The following is a 15,568-nucleotide window of genomic DNA, read 5'->3' as shown; positions in this document are numbered from 1 at the left end:
TGGTTGCTCCTCCATTTCTGTGACAGAGTTGAGCTTCTGAGGAGGAGAAGGGATCAGGAACAAATGACCATCAGGAAATTTCAGTGTATTTCTTCAGCTCCTGATCAGCTCAGGCTTGTCCTGGCACAAAAGAGGAGACTGGTGGGAAGGCAGAGGGAGGAACTCCACCTTCCCCAGCCACTAGGCTTGGACAAGCCTGGGGTGGTGACAGCCACCCTCTCAGCATTATATCCATAATGTTGAAGTACCTTCTGGCTTTTGGTTCTAATTCTTCTTTCCCGGTGTCATTGGTTAGGGATTAAGGCAACCATGCAGATCGCTAAGATCTGCTTGAAGGAGTCCGCAGTGACTCACTTCTGTCTGGGGACATTTACTGAAGAAATGCAGTTGATTTGTTTTTCTTTTGAAAATCAAGATTTCTGTTCCATCAAAACATAGTTCCAGGTTGAAGGTGGGGGAGAGCTAGAAATTGTCACTGTGATGGGGGTGTAAACACCTTTAACTTACTTGTTAAAACATCTTCACTCTTCCAAGTAACTAGAGAACTGCTTTGTGATGCATTTCTGTGTCTGAGATGAATTTTGAATGCCAGTGAGATAATGAGATTTATCAAATAAAAAGCCCGTCTTTCACTTTGTTCAAGCTTGGCCTCATGCCTCAAATACATGGAGTTTAGCTCAGAAGCAGCTTGTAATTTGTATCACAAAACCACCGCGTGTAATTCATGATGGATGGTAGCCACTGGATACGAGAGGTTTGCAGTTGGGACGTGCTAACAGCTTTCACTGGCATTTGTGCTTGGTCAAAGTCACTGCAGTGGGACAGAGGACAAGTGAATGGTCACTGGGAGGTTACTGTCGGAGAGGCTGAGGAGGTGTTTGCCTCTGTAAATCAGGGATTCCGGTTTCGTGTCAATCACTTTTTTTTTTTCAGCATGAACATGCATGACATTCACGATGCAAGACACATTGCTGCTTTTAACACGTTAGGGAGATGATTCAGGATTGATGCATCTTCTTCAGTGATCTGGTAGTATACATCCCATTATTATTATTATTCATTCCCGGTACATGTTAGAAAGCTTTCTAACAATTCACAGTATCTCTCAAGCTCTCATCCCCTTCTCCCTTTTTTTTTTTTAAATTAATTTAATTTTATTATTATTATTATTATTCAGACTCCTGCTGTACACATCCCCCAAGCAGGTGGGAGGGTGAGTTGGTGGGAGATGACTTGGCTTTGTTGGAACTTCACTTAATGCAGGGTGGGGGCAGAGGAAAATGAAGCTAAATTACGCAGATCCTGAAGGCACAGCAAGTGTGCTACATCACTTGTGAGCATGACTAGAACTGAAAATGAATCACAGCCTTGTTAGACACTGTATGTGTCAGTGCATGTGGGCAGAAATATCATTCAGTGAGAGAGAGAAAAAGACGGAGAGACTACATCTTTTAAAGTGAGCTGGTCCCACTGAAATTGTTGTAGTATTTAACCTAATGGGTGAGAGCTGGGAAATGGTGGGACAGCTGCTCTAGGATATTTTGCTACATCAATTTTTCTTCCTTTCTGAAAGTTCAAGAGGATTCTGGACCTCTCAGCAGTGACATCTGTTTTCTAAACCAGCAAAGGCTATAATTGCAAGTTCAGGTTTGAACCCACTTTCGAGGACTCTATAATACAACCACCAAGATTTATTCTGGGCTAGATTTGAATGTGGAGTTGCTTCAGTCTGCATGTTCATTTTGCATTAGGAAGCAACTTTGATTTGCTCTTCCTGTAAACTTTTGATGGTGCACATGCACACTGAGCTAGTTCACATATTCCAGCTACAAAAATCCAGTCTGGATCTGTAACCTTGATTCTTGAAGCTGTATAATTGAAACAGGACTTAATTCTAAAATGGAAATTGGTTTTACAGTTAGTGATGTTTTACAGTCTGTAATGTGACAGAGCCACATCAGGTGATTTGATGGAGCGATGCTGGAATCAACTAAAATCTCCTATATATGTGTCTGCACTCCAGAAGATAATTGCCACAAAGGATAGCAATGTTCCTAAAGAAGCTCTCCCACCTCTTGCAGAGACTTATCCATGGCAGCTATCAAGCAGCAGCCATGTTAAAATTCCCACCTGGCACACCAAAACTGCACTTTTTCAAAGCCAGATGGAGTCAGCCGGTATATTCTTTCAGGGATTTTGGTTGTGGGTTTTTGTATGTTGTGCTCAGTCCTGCAATCTGTACTTTTTTTTTTTTTTTCCCCCACTAGCCCTAACCCTGTTACTTCTCCAGCAAAGCAAAGGGACCCATTTGTGGACTATGGATCAGGTTGCCAGGCTCTTCTCTCTTCTGGCCTGATACTGCCGCTTTTGGATGGAGATAGTCTCCTCCGGTTTCTTATAAATTCAGGCGTCTGCTGCATCCTAATAGAGAAGAGAGAATCTGGCCTGAGTCTGTGATATGCATGTTTTGGAGTTGTACCTCTCCAGTGAGGGGGACAATCTTACCTCTCTAAGAGGGATTGCAGATTAAGATTCTTTGAGGGTGAAAAGGGGAATATATCCCCTTTCTTGAAATCTGGAATTGATTTTGCTCAGCATAAACTAGAAGCTATGGTAGGACTAAGGTATGTTCCCAAATGACACCTAATAGAAGAACGTCATTGTTGACAGCACCAGACTACAAGTGAAAACTTTAGGGAATTAAAAAAAAAAAAGGGAAGAAAACAAAACAAAAAGCCAACAAAACCAACAGATTGTTAATGCTGGTTCTCCTGAAAGCCCTGTTACAAGACTATACTGTTTGTGTAGCTATTGCGGGTACTATAGGCTAGACAAACTCCGTGAAAGCAGCTTTAGATGCCATTTCACAGCCTAAAGTTTAACAAGAACAAACTCTTGTGGTGTTTTGTGTTGATATTTTTTTTTCCCCTCTTCTCCTCCTATTTATATTCCCTTGGTTTCTCATCCATCCAGTGCTGGTACGGCTAAGTTCCTTGTTAATTGGAGTTTTATGTTCTGTTCCAGGTTGGTTTGTGCTGCTTTTGTCTCCAGCCTGCTTTCCAGTATCTCCTAAAGGCTTTTATCCTACTTACCCTTCTGCCTGAATCCATACTAGCTAAGATTTCCTCCTAGAGCATGTCAAAGCCCCTTGTCTTGAGCAGAACAAGTGCATCTTCTTGTACTCTCCTGCCTGAAGAGGCTGAATGCATTCAGCTCCAACCAGCTTTACTAATCCGCTCTCTCCCATAGCCAGGGACTATCGCTGTTTTCCTACTGGGAGGATGAACCACAGCCTGGGAGGAGGAAGAGAATTGAGGAGTAGGATCAGTGGGAATGCTGTTGTCCTGTCCGCCTAACCTGTGCAGCGAAGGCAGGAGTAGCCATCAACCCAGGCAGGTCAATCTGAACTATCAAAACTCCAAAAATTATTTGGAGTGGTCGTGGTTGAAAATGTTTCCTCCGCAAAGCGCAGCCAGTGCTTCCTGTGTGTGACACTTGTCTTATGGCTGGATCAGATCCCGGTGCCAGGATCTTCTGATGAATTTGGGAAGACTGTGCAGGAGAAGATGGGTGGTCTTTGCTGGTAACATTTGCAGGCATTGGCCCATGATGTCTTGTATAATTTAAAAGCTGATGATTCTAGACACTAGCCTGACTTTTTTTTTTTTTTAAGGTGGCTAGAGATGTGTGGTTTCTCCTTTATCCCCATCCCCACAGACCAGGTGCTCTGTACTTTCTGAACACAAAGTGGTTTCTGAACGTTAAGAAGGATGTAAACTGTTTGCAGCTGAGGACACAACAATGCACCTCCCCCTGACAAAAAAAAAAAGGGCGGGGAAGGGGGGAAAAGATAAAAAACCACCATCAGTAATTTTTGAGAATCCTGGGCATCATGTAGTGTTCCTAGAATGTCCTTACTTATTAAATGAAATGGAATAGCTTGTGATTTTCGGACTCTCAGACATGACTCTTTTGGGAGAAAGGCAAGGAAGGGATCTGTACTTGCAACAAGAAAAAAAGTTTTAATTACTTAAAGCAAGAACATGTTCTGAAAAGTAAAGATTTTAGACTTAATGTGCATGGAACAAAAGGCCGTTGTGAGCTATGTACGAGAGTTGCTGAGAGTTTGTATTCTGCCCTTTTTTTCTGTGGGAGTTATTTCCTGTTGTTGACTAGAGTTCTTTATTTAGAACCACCTAGCTACTGAATGACGGCTCGCTTGCAACAAGAAAAAGTGTGATTAAAACTTGCTAAGGCTTATTTCAAGATCTCCCCACTCCCATTTATTTAAGGGGAATCTTTGCTAAATGAAAGGGTGGGGGGGGAAGTACAAAACAACAAATGCATTTCCTTCTTATGATTTTGCCTGCATCAGCTGTGAGAGCTAGCAAAAATATATTGGGAGTCTGAGGTCTTTCACCTGAACACCTCATGGAAGACAATGTTTCTCTAACAGAGGTGGTTTGGTTTAGGGTAGGTTTTTTTTGGTTTGAAAACCAAAACAAACTTATCAAATGCCAGGCTTCCCTTCTCGCTGGTAAGAGTAACACACCGACATTCTCGGGGGGCAGCTCTTTCGATGAACCCCACAACTAGAGTAGGAGTGGGCGCTTGCGCCTTCCCAGCTGCTCAGATGAGAAGGAGTTTCCTTTGAAGAGCGCTGCCAGCAAAAAGAGGTTTCTGTCTGCTGACCTGCATGGGAATAGTATTTGTGTATATGTGTGGAGTCAAATTAGCAGCACTTCGACATCTGTTTAACTTCTTCTTTTGCTCTTATGGCAGGGGCTGAACGTCCAGTTAAGAGTTAAGAAAAGTTAGCAGAAGACCAGATTGGATAGGAAACAAAAATAAAATTAACCTGAAGGTTAACACTACTGGACTGTAGGTGTAGGTAAGCAAGGAAAGTAACCGGGGTCCATTACGACTTGCTTAGCAGGAATCACACGAGGAATGTCCCCTGGATGTGGATGATTAGAAAATGCCCTGGGGCATGAGCTATATAGCAGATGGACAGTCATTCCTCCTTGACTTGGCCGGCCCCTGGCTGTGAGCCCCTCGCAGAGGGTGCCTGTTTCTGCCCAGCTACTGCAAATAGGCTGGTGCCCCTTTCTGTGAAGTACCTGGCTGCTCGCCGCTCTTGCGGGCAGGTTGTGGAACAAGAGTGATGGCTCAAGACAGCCATTCACATCTTTCCTTCTACAAATAAAATTGAGAGAAGCTATTTTGTAAAGCTGAATCTCTGCAGGAAAGTGGATCTCTCTGTGATAGAGAGAGGGAGTTTGGGAGCTTTCTGCCCATTCCTCTGTGCTGGGAAAGTCCGTGGTTGGGAGAAGCAGCAGGGAGAGCCTCAGTGATATTCCTTGTGATATTTTCTTCTCCTGCTGCTTGTCCAGAGATCAAACCAGAGACCACCCCACGCTCAGTAGCAGCACCATCGATGGGGGTGCAGCTCTTCCTCCTTGTTTCTTGGATCTGCTCCTTTCCCTTGGCTTCTTTTCCTTTGTACTCCCATTATGTCTCTGCTCTGCTCCCCCACCAAGGCTAAAATAAAAAAAAAAAAGGGAGAATTATGACTGTTTGAGAGAGCTGCTTATGGCTCAGAAAGCCACTACTGGCTTTAGGGAGCAGAACGCCACATGCAGCATCTCCTTCCCTAGCTCCGTATCATCCTGCCCACAACATATCTCTTCCCCTCCTTCTCCCCCAGGCGAAATCTGACACATGCTGTGGTACGAGAGAGATGGGGGTGACCAGGCAGGAGAGCTGCCTCTCCCCTCTTCCAGACCCCCTGCCACATTTCAAGGACATTAACACCCCAAAGCCACTGTGGGAGGAAGAAAGAGAGCCGAAGAGGTGTGAAAGGAAGGTGAAGATGGACGCTGCTGATAAATAGTGGATTCTCAGCTTTTTTCTTTGTCCTGGTGATAGATCCTAAATACTGTGTGGGTTCGCAGTGATTTAGTGTTTCATCTTTGCTTGGGAATACTAATTAGGTGTAAACCTCTTTTAGCCTTTGGCTAATGGTCACTATAAATGAACAGCTTCCTTTAAAGTGAGAGAGCATAAAAAGGATTAGAGGAGAACCTAAATTAACTTGTGCAGTTCCCTTTTTCTTCAGAAAGCTAAAATTCATTTCTGACCGTTACAGGGGCGGTTTTAGGTAGAGTTAAGAAATACATGCTTCACCCACAGTCTGTTTACCTGTATATACTGTACAAGCTTTTGCTGACTCTTAGCTGTGCTAGCGCGAGGGAATGTAGAGAGGCAAAATGAATCATTACCGCAGGCATAGTCAGTAAAAGCATCTGATGGTACTCATTCACTCTTTTTTTTTTTTAATCTCTTCTTTGCATACAATCTAAGAAATCACGCATTTTGTGAAGGGTTAAAACGGAAAGACTTGTGCATTCACTGCATTGGCTCAATGAGTTCAGTTCTATATGATCTTCATTTATTTGTAGTGGAACAGAATGGCAGTGGGAGTTTATGCTACATTTGATGTTCTTGTGCTAGGTTTTCTGCCAGCTCCTTCCCCACCCCACACCCCCCCCCAACTTCTAAATTTGTCCCTGCAGATTCAACTTCTGTTTTATAGGGGTGTGTTGGTTGTGGTTTTGTGTGGTTTTTTTTTTTTTAAAGAAGTGGTGTAGGTCACTCACTGTTTACTTAAAATTAGACCCTCTGTCTGTCTGAAAGGAGTACAGATAAACATTGTCTGTAAAGAATTTTGCACCTGGGACCATCAGAGGAAGGATTTATACTGCCAATTTGAATTACCTTGAAAATGCCTCTCTCTTACTTGGTAAGCATTCCTTGAATCTAGTGGCTCTAAGACACCACAGAAACTAGTTTTAAGCAAAATGTCCAAGTCCTCCAAATGGTATATGAGCGTTAATGTGCTCTACAGGTTGTATTCCAGCCAGCAGAAACAGATAGAAGTGGGTGTGTTCATTTGGATGTCGATGTATTAACCCATGTTTTCATGTAAATAAGGATTGAAATAGTGTGTTTTCCCTGGTAACGCATCTGAACACGAACACATTAAACTCCAGTGACATGGTTTTAAGAGCTATATAACATATTGCAATGCTATATAACACCCTACATCAACACCGCAGCCACGACACCATTTTGGTTTTGCCCTCCCAGCCTCAAAGACATTGCTACTGTTGTACAATGCTTTAATGTGACAAATCTGAGCAGGAACATCCACTTCTAGAAGCCTCTAGTCAAGCCGCTGGTGGCCCCATTTGGTCTATCAAGACTTTGGCATCTCAGCAGGGTTGAGCAGTGCTAAACACACTCAAACTTGCCTGTGCAGCCAGGCCTCTTACAGGTTTCAAGAGTGCTTAAGAAGAGTGCGAGGGGCATCTGTGCTCCAGAAATGTCTGGCTCAGCTCTGTTGGAGTAGCTTTCCTTCAGAAAAGGGTTGTAATACGTGCAGCACACGTGAGAAGCCCCATGGGTTGGAGCTGCTCTCCCCTGGTGAACCAGGAGTCCATCAGCATAAGCGAGATGATGACGATGACCTTTGTATTGAAGTGTGTGTGGCTCGCCTGTTTGACAGCTTTGTGTTGTTAAGATTTTCAGGCTCATGTTGGGTTTGTGCTCAAGACTAGGGGGTGGCCGAAGTCTTCTGGCTTGATTGCAGCGGCGTCTGTTTACACCAGTGGTTGATTAGGCTGAAGACCTGCCATCTCTCTGTATTTTTCCCCACCGTTTCTGTGTTTTTTTTCTTCGTTAAAAGTGTTCCCTCCTCGGTTGTAAAACAGAACCTTTGGGTTTATCTGCAGATTTATTTTTTTTTTTCCCTCTTAATCCACCAGCCCCAGTATGAGACGAGTATCAGGACATCAGCATAGCCTCTCTTCAAAAAAGTAACCAAGTGTTCCAGAAAAGAATGACTTGTGCTTTTGATAGAGACTGCAGAGTGAGCACTGAAAGGGAAAGAAAAGCAGCCTAAAATCATTTAGGCTCAATGCAAAGTACAATCCACTGTGTCTTGAGAAGCAAGATTGGAAAGGGGAGACTGCTTTAGGAGCCTGTGCGCCATACAGACGGCGTCGGTGTGAACACTCTGGCCTGGGTCAAAAATGAAGCACGTCTTGCAGGTGATACAGCCTGAATGGGATTCGGAAAAGAACAGGGATATTTATGAACAGGCAAAAAGATGCGAGAAGATAGGATTCTGTGATGTACAGCAATGGTAGGCAGCCCGAATCTCTGTCAGAGGACAGAGTGTTTCAGCTGGAGCGAGGATGATGCACACCAGCCGTCTCCAGAGGACTGGGAGTGCACAGGGAATTACAGAGGGAGGGAGTCATCTCCATGCATGAGGAATGCAGCAAAACCTCCTCTGACTAAGCCAGCTAATGCACACTGCATTTTTTTTCTTTCCTGATAATCCTGTTCCATAATATTTCCTTAATAATTTAATATGTGAAGAGTAGCCCTTTTGAAAAGCATCTAAATCACCAAGTCTTAGGTTCAGGCAAAACCTTTCCTTGCGTGCACTAGGGATTTTTACTGGCTATGACTATTTGAGAGTTATCGTGGACTTCAGGGTTGTTTTTTTTTTTTAATTATTTAATGAATTTACCATGTGGCACAACCCTTGGTACTGCCAAGCAACATCTTTCTATTACTAGACTGTATGGGCCCGATTCTGTGTTGCTGAAGCCAAAAGCAGTATTTGGGAACAGACGTTGGCATCGAAATCTGTAGGAAGGCTTAGAATAACTATACAAAAGGGGTTAGTTGCACTCAGAATATTGATTCATGAGCTCCATGGTTTTTTGCATCTCTCTTCATTTTACCCGAGTAAGATCAACTGCCCAACTGGACATATAATATATGATACTGCATTACAACTAAGGCTGCATTTGGTCATACTCATTAATTAAACTGATTTCTCCTGTAGGTTTTTTTTTTTTCCTAGAGAACTAACGGAGAATGATAATTAAGCATATTATGCATTCTAGGGAACGGTGTTTCTCCTACTGCCACAGAAACATTAAAGGAGAAAAACATGAGCTAAAGCAGAAAATGGAAAGGAAAAAAAAAAAAAACCAAAACCCTAAAATTGGAGTGAGAAGGGGGGAATGACATTCCTTCCTTCAATTTTAACCGATTCTTCTGTGCCTTGGGACGTGTGGGGCAGCCTTGTTACAGTGGAAGAATTGCACCAGAAAAAAAAAAAAGTGAAAAAAAGCAACAGAAATCTCGAGGAAAGCAGCCCAGCTCATCAGTGCAGCTCCCTCCCTGCTGATGTAGAGGTGCACACTGCAGTAATGCAGCGCCCCAGGTTTTTTTTGAGGGGCTTGCTTTTATTTGTGGCTGAACCTTGCATGAGAAGAGCCCTGCTCCGGAAGGTCAGCATTGACCCCTGAACGGAGACGGCATGAGGTCTTAGCAGTGTTTAATCATGCCTTTTCTTGTAGCATGTTTGCTTCTCATCCATGAGCCCCACGTTGCTTGGTGGGGAGCAGCTCTATTGGAACAAGCATCCTTGGCTGGAGGGGAGGCCCTTTGCTTAGCTTCTCCCAAGTTATTGGTGCTGATGGGGTCTTTATTTGCAAAAAAGTTGTCCGCTTCTAGGGGCAGTATTAGGTGTTTGCCTGTCAGCTCCTGCATGCACTGAAGCCAAAAAAAAAAATAAAATCCAGGGAGAAAATGAAGATGTGGTATAGTACGATTACATGATGAAATCTCACAGTATTAGCATGTATTGCAATTAGAAAGGAAAAGGCCAAGGATGCAATTAGAAACATAGGAAGCAGTTCACTGCCTCTCTCTTTTTGAAAAAGGTGAGAGATGCCGACGTTCCAGCACACCAAACATTGCTGCTCTTTCCTAATTAGCACGCACATTGATAGAGAGAGATTACCTGGCAGTCTGTAGTATTTCTAATGAATTGCCCTATGAATTTCGTGTCCGTTTCCCCCCTCCCAATCTTTCCAGTCTTTGATTTCTGTTTGTTCATGTATTTATCTTTAACACGGGAAGGGTTTTGAATGATCTACAGGAGACCTGGTCTCAATCAGGCAAGCTTTGACCATCCTGGCTCAAAGATAAGCCTGCGCTCAGACTATGCCTCTGGCCCACGTCAGGTCAGTACCACTGTAGAAAAAAAATGCAGTTTGGTTCCTTCTCTTTTTAGCGTTGTTGTCTTCATGTATGAGCAGTTGGAGGGCCTGCGCCCAGGCTACAACTGCACGATTACATCCGTGCTCCCGCTCCTCGGGAAGCCCTTCCCTGCCCCATTCCAAAATGGGATGCGTTTTGGGTGGCTCCTCCTCGCAGACACGCAGGCTTTTCTCCCTCGCTCCTGCAGGCTCTGGAAGTCTCTGCCGACACGCTTCCTTGTACAGCGTTCCGTGGCTCGGTCACAGGCTGTTTCTCCGTGCTTACTGACATGTTCGGGCAAAACTGTGATCGGGCCTTGCAGACACCTTCTGGTCAGATTGCTCTGGAGCTGCAGAGCTTAGTTTCTTGGCTAGAAAGGTCTCGTTAAATCCAGACAGGAAGCGATGTGAGGAGCAGTCGGCAGTAGGATTATTGGCCTTGGGTAGCCTAACCTCGTCCCGCCACGATGGAGCCTCTGCTGTGTGCAAAGCATAGGAAGGAGCTCGACTCGTATCGATTTGTATCGTGACCTATGCTCGGTTGAGAGCACTTCTGAGTGTGGATGCAGGTTGTACTAGTTGTGTTTGGAGGAACAATCTGAGTTACAGCGTGACTATAAACTCCTGCCAAGAAAGGCCCAGGGGAGTTACAGTAGGAAACAGAAGGGGCGGTGAGTTTTCTCTTCTGCTGGCGTAAAATTGGAGCAACCTAACAAAGTCAGAAGCGTTCGAAACTCAAAATACAGGCTCAGGCCTTTTACTGCCGAGTATAACGCGGCAAGAGTAGGGCTGTGGATATCGGCCTGGAGCTCAGCTGCTTATTTAGCAAATGTTTGTGGTTATGCCTATGGTGCTGGCGATAGCGTGCACACACCCAGGCACCGGGACTGTAAACCTGCTGCGGACTTTGAGCTCCAGAAGGCAGGCACTGCTCAGCTGGGTGCATCCACGGCGCAATTGCGCAAGGCCAGATCCTGCCGCTTTACAAATCTGATGTAAAAGGAGGGCAGAACATGGCCATGAAATTTGGTGGATCTGGCATGCAAAAACCCCCCACGTAACTCAGTTGAAAAACGTACAAACATTCTGGCTGGCTTTTGAGTAGTCTGACGCCCACCAGACAGGTACCACTCCACCTTTGCTGTAAAGAAAATGAAGCTTTTCATTTTATGTAATGATCTTTTTTATTAGGACACTTGTAATTTCGAGAAGGGGCTTGCTTTCCCAAGTAGAAGGACCAAATTTCAGCGCCTGGCTGCTGGAAAGGATCCAGCCGGGGGAAATTCTGGTTGTAATTTTTGCCAGCTCCTGAGCAATTCACAAGTCACTCATCAAAATTTCGGTAAACAGTCGTGAATTGCTTTGCAGATCTGGTTCAGGGCTACCTCTGTACCACAGGCAGAGGATGACAGTTTGGATGTCCTCAAAGGAATGGCTGACAACGCAGATGGAGGGAGAAAGGTGTGCTGAGGCCTCCAGAACTGGCCAGTTTTTTAGGTCTTTCCTCCTGTTTTAGTGGCTTCAGCAGAGTATTACATGAAATACCATTCTTGGTGTTAAACTCTGATTAGGTGGGGTCTTTTCAATTGTAAGAACCCATAAAATCATAACTTTACTCTCCTTCTGTTTTGACAGATTCACTATTTTAATTGTTTGGGTTTTTTTCCCTATGTGGCTTTTTGATAGATAAATTTCCCAGCTTAAAGAAATCTTTCCTCTAAAAGTATCCTCCTTTTCCTTTTCGGTTTTCTAGCTGAAAATGGAACTTAATTTCTAACAAGACCATCAGCTTGATTGATCGCAAATCATTACAGACCATTTTGAGCATAATACCTAAACGAGTCGTGATATTAATGACTAATAATCGCCTTTATGTTCGGTCTTAAAGCTTTATCTTCCCGAAGTACAAACGGTTTAGTGGAACATGAAAGGCCGGAATGGTCCGAGATGCCGCCGGGGCTGCAGTTAAAATCGTAAGGTGTTTGAACGGCATTTTACAGCGCCGGCCGGGATTACAGCCCCTTTCCAAATGCAGTAATTGAGGGAACTTAAAATAATCGTCGTCTTTCCAGATAGCGCCTGGTGCCGACCTCTCTCCCCCCCCTCCTCCTTCCCCCCCAAGTCTTCGTGCGCTCGAACATCTCTGTTTGGCCTCATTTTTGTGCTTCGGTGGGATCTGCACGGCCCAAATTAGCAGCCAGCATCCCACGGAGGGGGGGTGGCCGCCACCTCCTCCCTCGCCTCCCAGGTGGGCTCCCCGGGCTGGGGGGCGGCCGGCAGCGCCCCGCCGCTTCACCCGCCTGGCGGGGGCGGTGCGGGGGGGGAGCTCGGACGGACAGACCGCACCGGGACGAGCCGTGGGCCAGCCCCGCGGGGGAGCAGGGCTGGCCGGGGGCAGCCGAGTCCCGTCCCCCGGCCGGATAGCAGGGATACTTGTCATATTTGCGGTCGGGGCGTCTTGGCACCCGCCTTTTGTCCCGACGCGGGGCCCGGGGAACCCCCCCCTCCCGGTGGCGGCGGGAGCCGCGCCGCCCGCTCCCCCCCACCCCGCCCTGGGGCAGAGACACGCGTGGGCAGCGCGGGGAGAGGAGGAGGGACGGACGGCGGGGGGGGGACGGAGCGGGGAGAGGAAGGCCGAGGCGGAGCTTTGACGCCGGCCGGAGGGCGAGGAGCTCGCCGGAGCCGCCCCTGTCGTCAGTGCTGGCGGCAAGTGCTGGGAGCCGGGGTTGGTGCCTCCTCCTCCTCCTCCCTCTCCTCCTCCTCCATTGTATAATGCTGCGTGATCACAGCCGCCGGGGCAGAGCGGAGGCTTAAATCCTCACGCCGCCTGCGCCTGCCTCCTCCTCCTCCTCCTCCTCCTCCTCCTCCGCATCCCACCCGGCCCCTCCCCGGAGCGGCGCGGCGCGGCGAGGGAGCGACATATGGAGCTGCTCTAGGGCGAGAGTTTGCGACCTTCCTCCCTCAGCCTCCTCCATGCGTTAGTTCTCAGGTGGAGCTGCATGTGGTGAGTGAGGCTAGGGGGGCTGCGGGGGGTCGGTGGGGGAACAGGGGATGGCGACCCCCGCCCCCGGCTTTGCGAGTCATCGGGGCTTTATCTCTACCTTTAAATTTGCGCCCGGGCAGAGGAGCTCCGGGCGGGTGTCCTCCCCCTCTCCTGCCGGGGGCGGGGAGGGGGGGATCGTGCTGAGATGAGCAGAGGAGGGGGAGCGGCGGAGTTGCTCTTAAAATACCTCTCCTCCCGTCGATGCAGGGAGATCCTAGGCAGAAGCAGGTGCCTGCGTGTAGTTGGAATATACTTTTCTTTTTTTTTAATCGGGGTCCTGATAGTGCGGGCGGTTGTGCCGTGCGACATCCCGCTCGAAGAAACCGGCTTTACTCCGGTAAGTTAGCCTGTGCCCCGGGGGGGGGGGGGTGGGGGTGGGAAGGCAGAGCCTCCCTCCGTGTCCCCCAGCCGGAGCGGGGCGGGGGGGGTTGGGGGTACCCCTGAGAGTCCGTGCCCTAGTGCTGGGAGAGCGAAAAAGGGGAGACTTTCACTCCGCTGGAGCAAAGCTGACATATGGCTGGGCAGGACTCGCCTGGCCCCGCTGGCTGGACCTTTCCAGGGGTTTGGAGTTAGGGATTAGCCTGTCTTTTCCCCGAGCAATAGCGCACTTGGGTCTTCCTTGGGAGCATCGCCAGCACGGAGACACAGGCGTCGGGGGGGGGGGGCGCTCTTGTGAGCAGGGTGGTTCATCTTTTGGAAGCGACGGCGAAAAAACTGTTGGGATTTCCTTCAGGGTGGGGGAACGCTTGAAAAAAAAAAAAAACCAAAAAAACAAAAAACCCCAAACCCCTCTTGTGATGCCGCTTTAATTTAAAACATTTGCTGCTTTGCTTTGTCAGGATCTGGAAAGATAAGTTCTCCTTAAGTGTGAAAATAGGAGTGCAGTTACCTGCTGTCGTTTCTTGTGTTTTGTGAAGCACAGCTGGAAAACGCAGGGCCACTTTTGTTGAAAAATCCATGGAGGGGTTCATGCGCTTCTCCCCTGGGACCCTTGGTGGCTGATTTACAGCTGCGGGTCAGCTGCCGGTGTAAAATAAAGAGAATCAGCCCATTTCATCCCCATTTTGGGGGAAGCGGGGGGCTGCCAGCCCCTTACCCGAACTTGAGCGCAGCACGGCAGAGCTGTTGCATGTGGCAGTCTGTGTTCAGACAAGTCCAAAGCTCTCGGGACATGAGGAACGTCCAGCCTTTTTCGGCTGGTGCCCGGTGAAGTCAGCAGGGTGGCTCTCGCCGCTGTCAGTGGGTGCTGGATTTGGCCACCGTAGAAATATGCTATTGCTCAAACAATGGTGGTAGAGGGCTTGGCTGCCCCCTAACATCAGTTTTACGCTTGTGTCTCGCAAATGCAGTAAACAGTTTCTGTTTGTGTGAGTTGCAGTGACAGCTTCCTTTTGATTCTGATTTTTAGGGGTTCACCTGCACTCGACCCAAATGAAGGTGCCTGTGTCTTAGGGGCTTCTCACAGGGTACAAAATCGACAGAGGCACCTCAGCTTCCATCGAAGTGCACGGGAAGCTTTCACGTGGTAAAGCGAACAGTAAAACGAACTGTAGAAATGAATTGTTTTCTTAAAAGTTGCTGCTGGTGGTACTTATATTGCTGTAGAAATAAGGCAGTTTGATTAACCGGGGTAAATTGAAAGTAGCCCTTTCTGCTTGAAGTTAAAATGCGTACATTTTTACATAAAAAGGTGGTATCTCTGGAGTCTGATTTAACCTAATGAGCAAGTGGTGGTGGTAGAGATAGGAAGAGGATTAGCAGTTTGTGCTGCCAGACAGGTACCTGACAGCATGTTCTAGGGAATACTTCCATTGTCCAGGCGAGTATTGCAGCATCTAGCGTAACAGCTGTAGATCTTCCTTCTTTTGTGACTGATCCTACTTCCATTTAAGTTGGTAGCAAAAACCACCCACTCCTTTTCTGCAGGAACTGGATTGGACTGCTAACGAACGAAGCTAGACTTTGTGCATATTAAAACACCGCTTTGATTTTTGTGTCAAGCTGATTTCTTTCCCTCTGAAGCTGATTAAAAACAAACAAAAAGAAACTTGCTAGCCGTAGGTACTTCAGGTTTTGTCTATAGATGAAGCAGTCTTAAAGAGCACTAAATACATCTGTAGGTGCTGATTTATTAAGAATTGTAATTGTATTCCTTTATACACCTGCTCCTTTGAATGGAAAAGATGAAATAATGACAGTTTCTGAGTGTTTTGGTGGAAATAATAATATAAATAATCCAAGTGCTCGAATTGTCTGCCTGAGAGGCCTCATGGAGTTTGAGATAATGTCCTAATATCAAGGAAAACCTCAAATTGCATATTCTAATGTTTTATTTTTTAGCTTTTCGTGAAGTACAGCAGATCTTATGCAATATCTAGTTTGAAGGATTTTACCATCATTT

The 15,568-nt window shown here is 46.6% G+C and overlaps 1 protein-coding gene across 8 annotated transcripts in view; it reads left to right on the top strand.

Moving 5' to 3' along the window:
- The window catches only part of SERTAD2 (SERTA domain containing 2), an 83,103-nt gene that overhangs the window by 49,037 nt on the left and 18,498 nt on the right, over nt 1-15,568 (top strand). Inside the window, exons 1-2 of one of the 8 annotated variants that reach the window (XM_054195241.1) lie at nt 12,900-13,128; nt 13,452-13,504. The exons of 6 other annotated variants lie outside the window; for them this stretch is intronic. The gene's annotated coding sequence lies outside the window, so the exon portion shown is untranslated. Of the gene's footprint in view, nt 1-12,803; nt 13,129-13,451; nt 13,505-15,568 lie in introns of those variants that run through there. One more of the 8 variants, XM_054195236.1, reaches the window with a different exon arrangement.

This window comes from Rissa tridactyla, chromosome 3 (genome assembly GCF_028500815.1).
Source record: "Rissa tridactyla isolate bRisTri1 chromosome 3, bRisTri1.patW.cur.20221130, whole genome shotgun sequence".
NCBI classification, from domain to species: Eukaryota; Metazoa; Chordata; class Aves; order Charadriiformes; family Laridae; genus Rissa; species Rissa tridactyla.
Note: the sequence above shows the minus strand (reverse complement) of the source record. Positions and strands in the feature narration are given on the sequence as shown.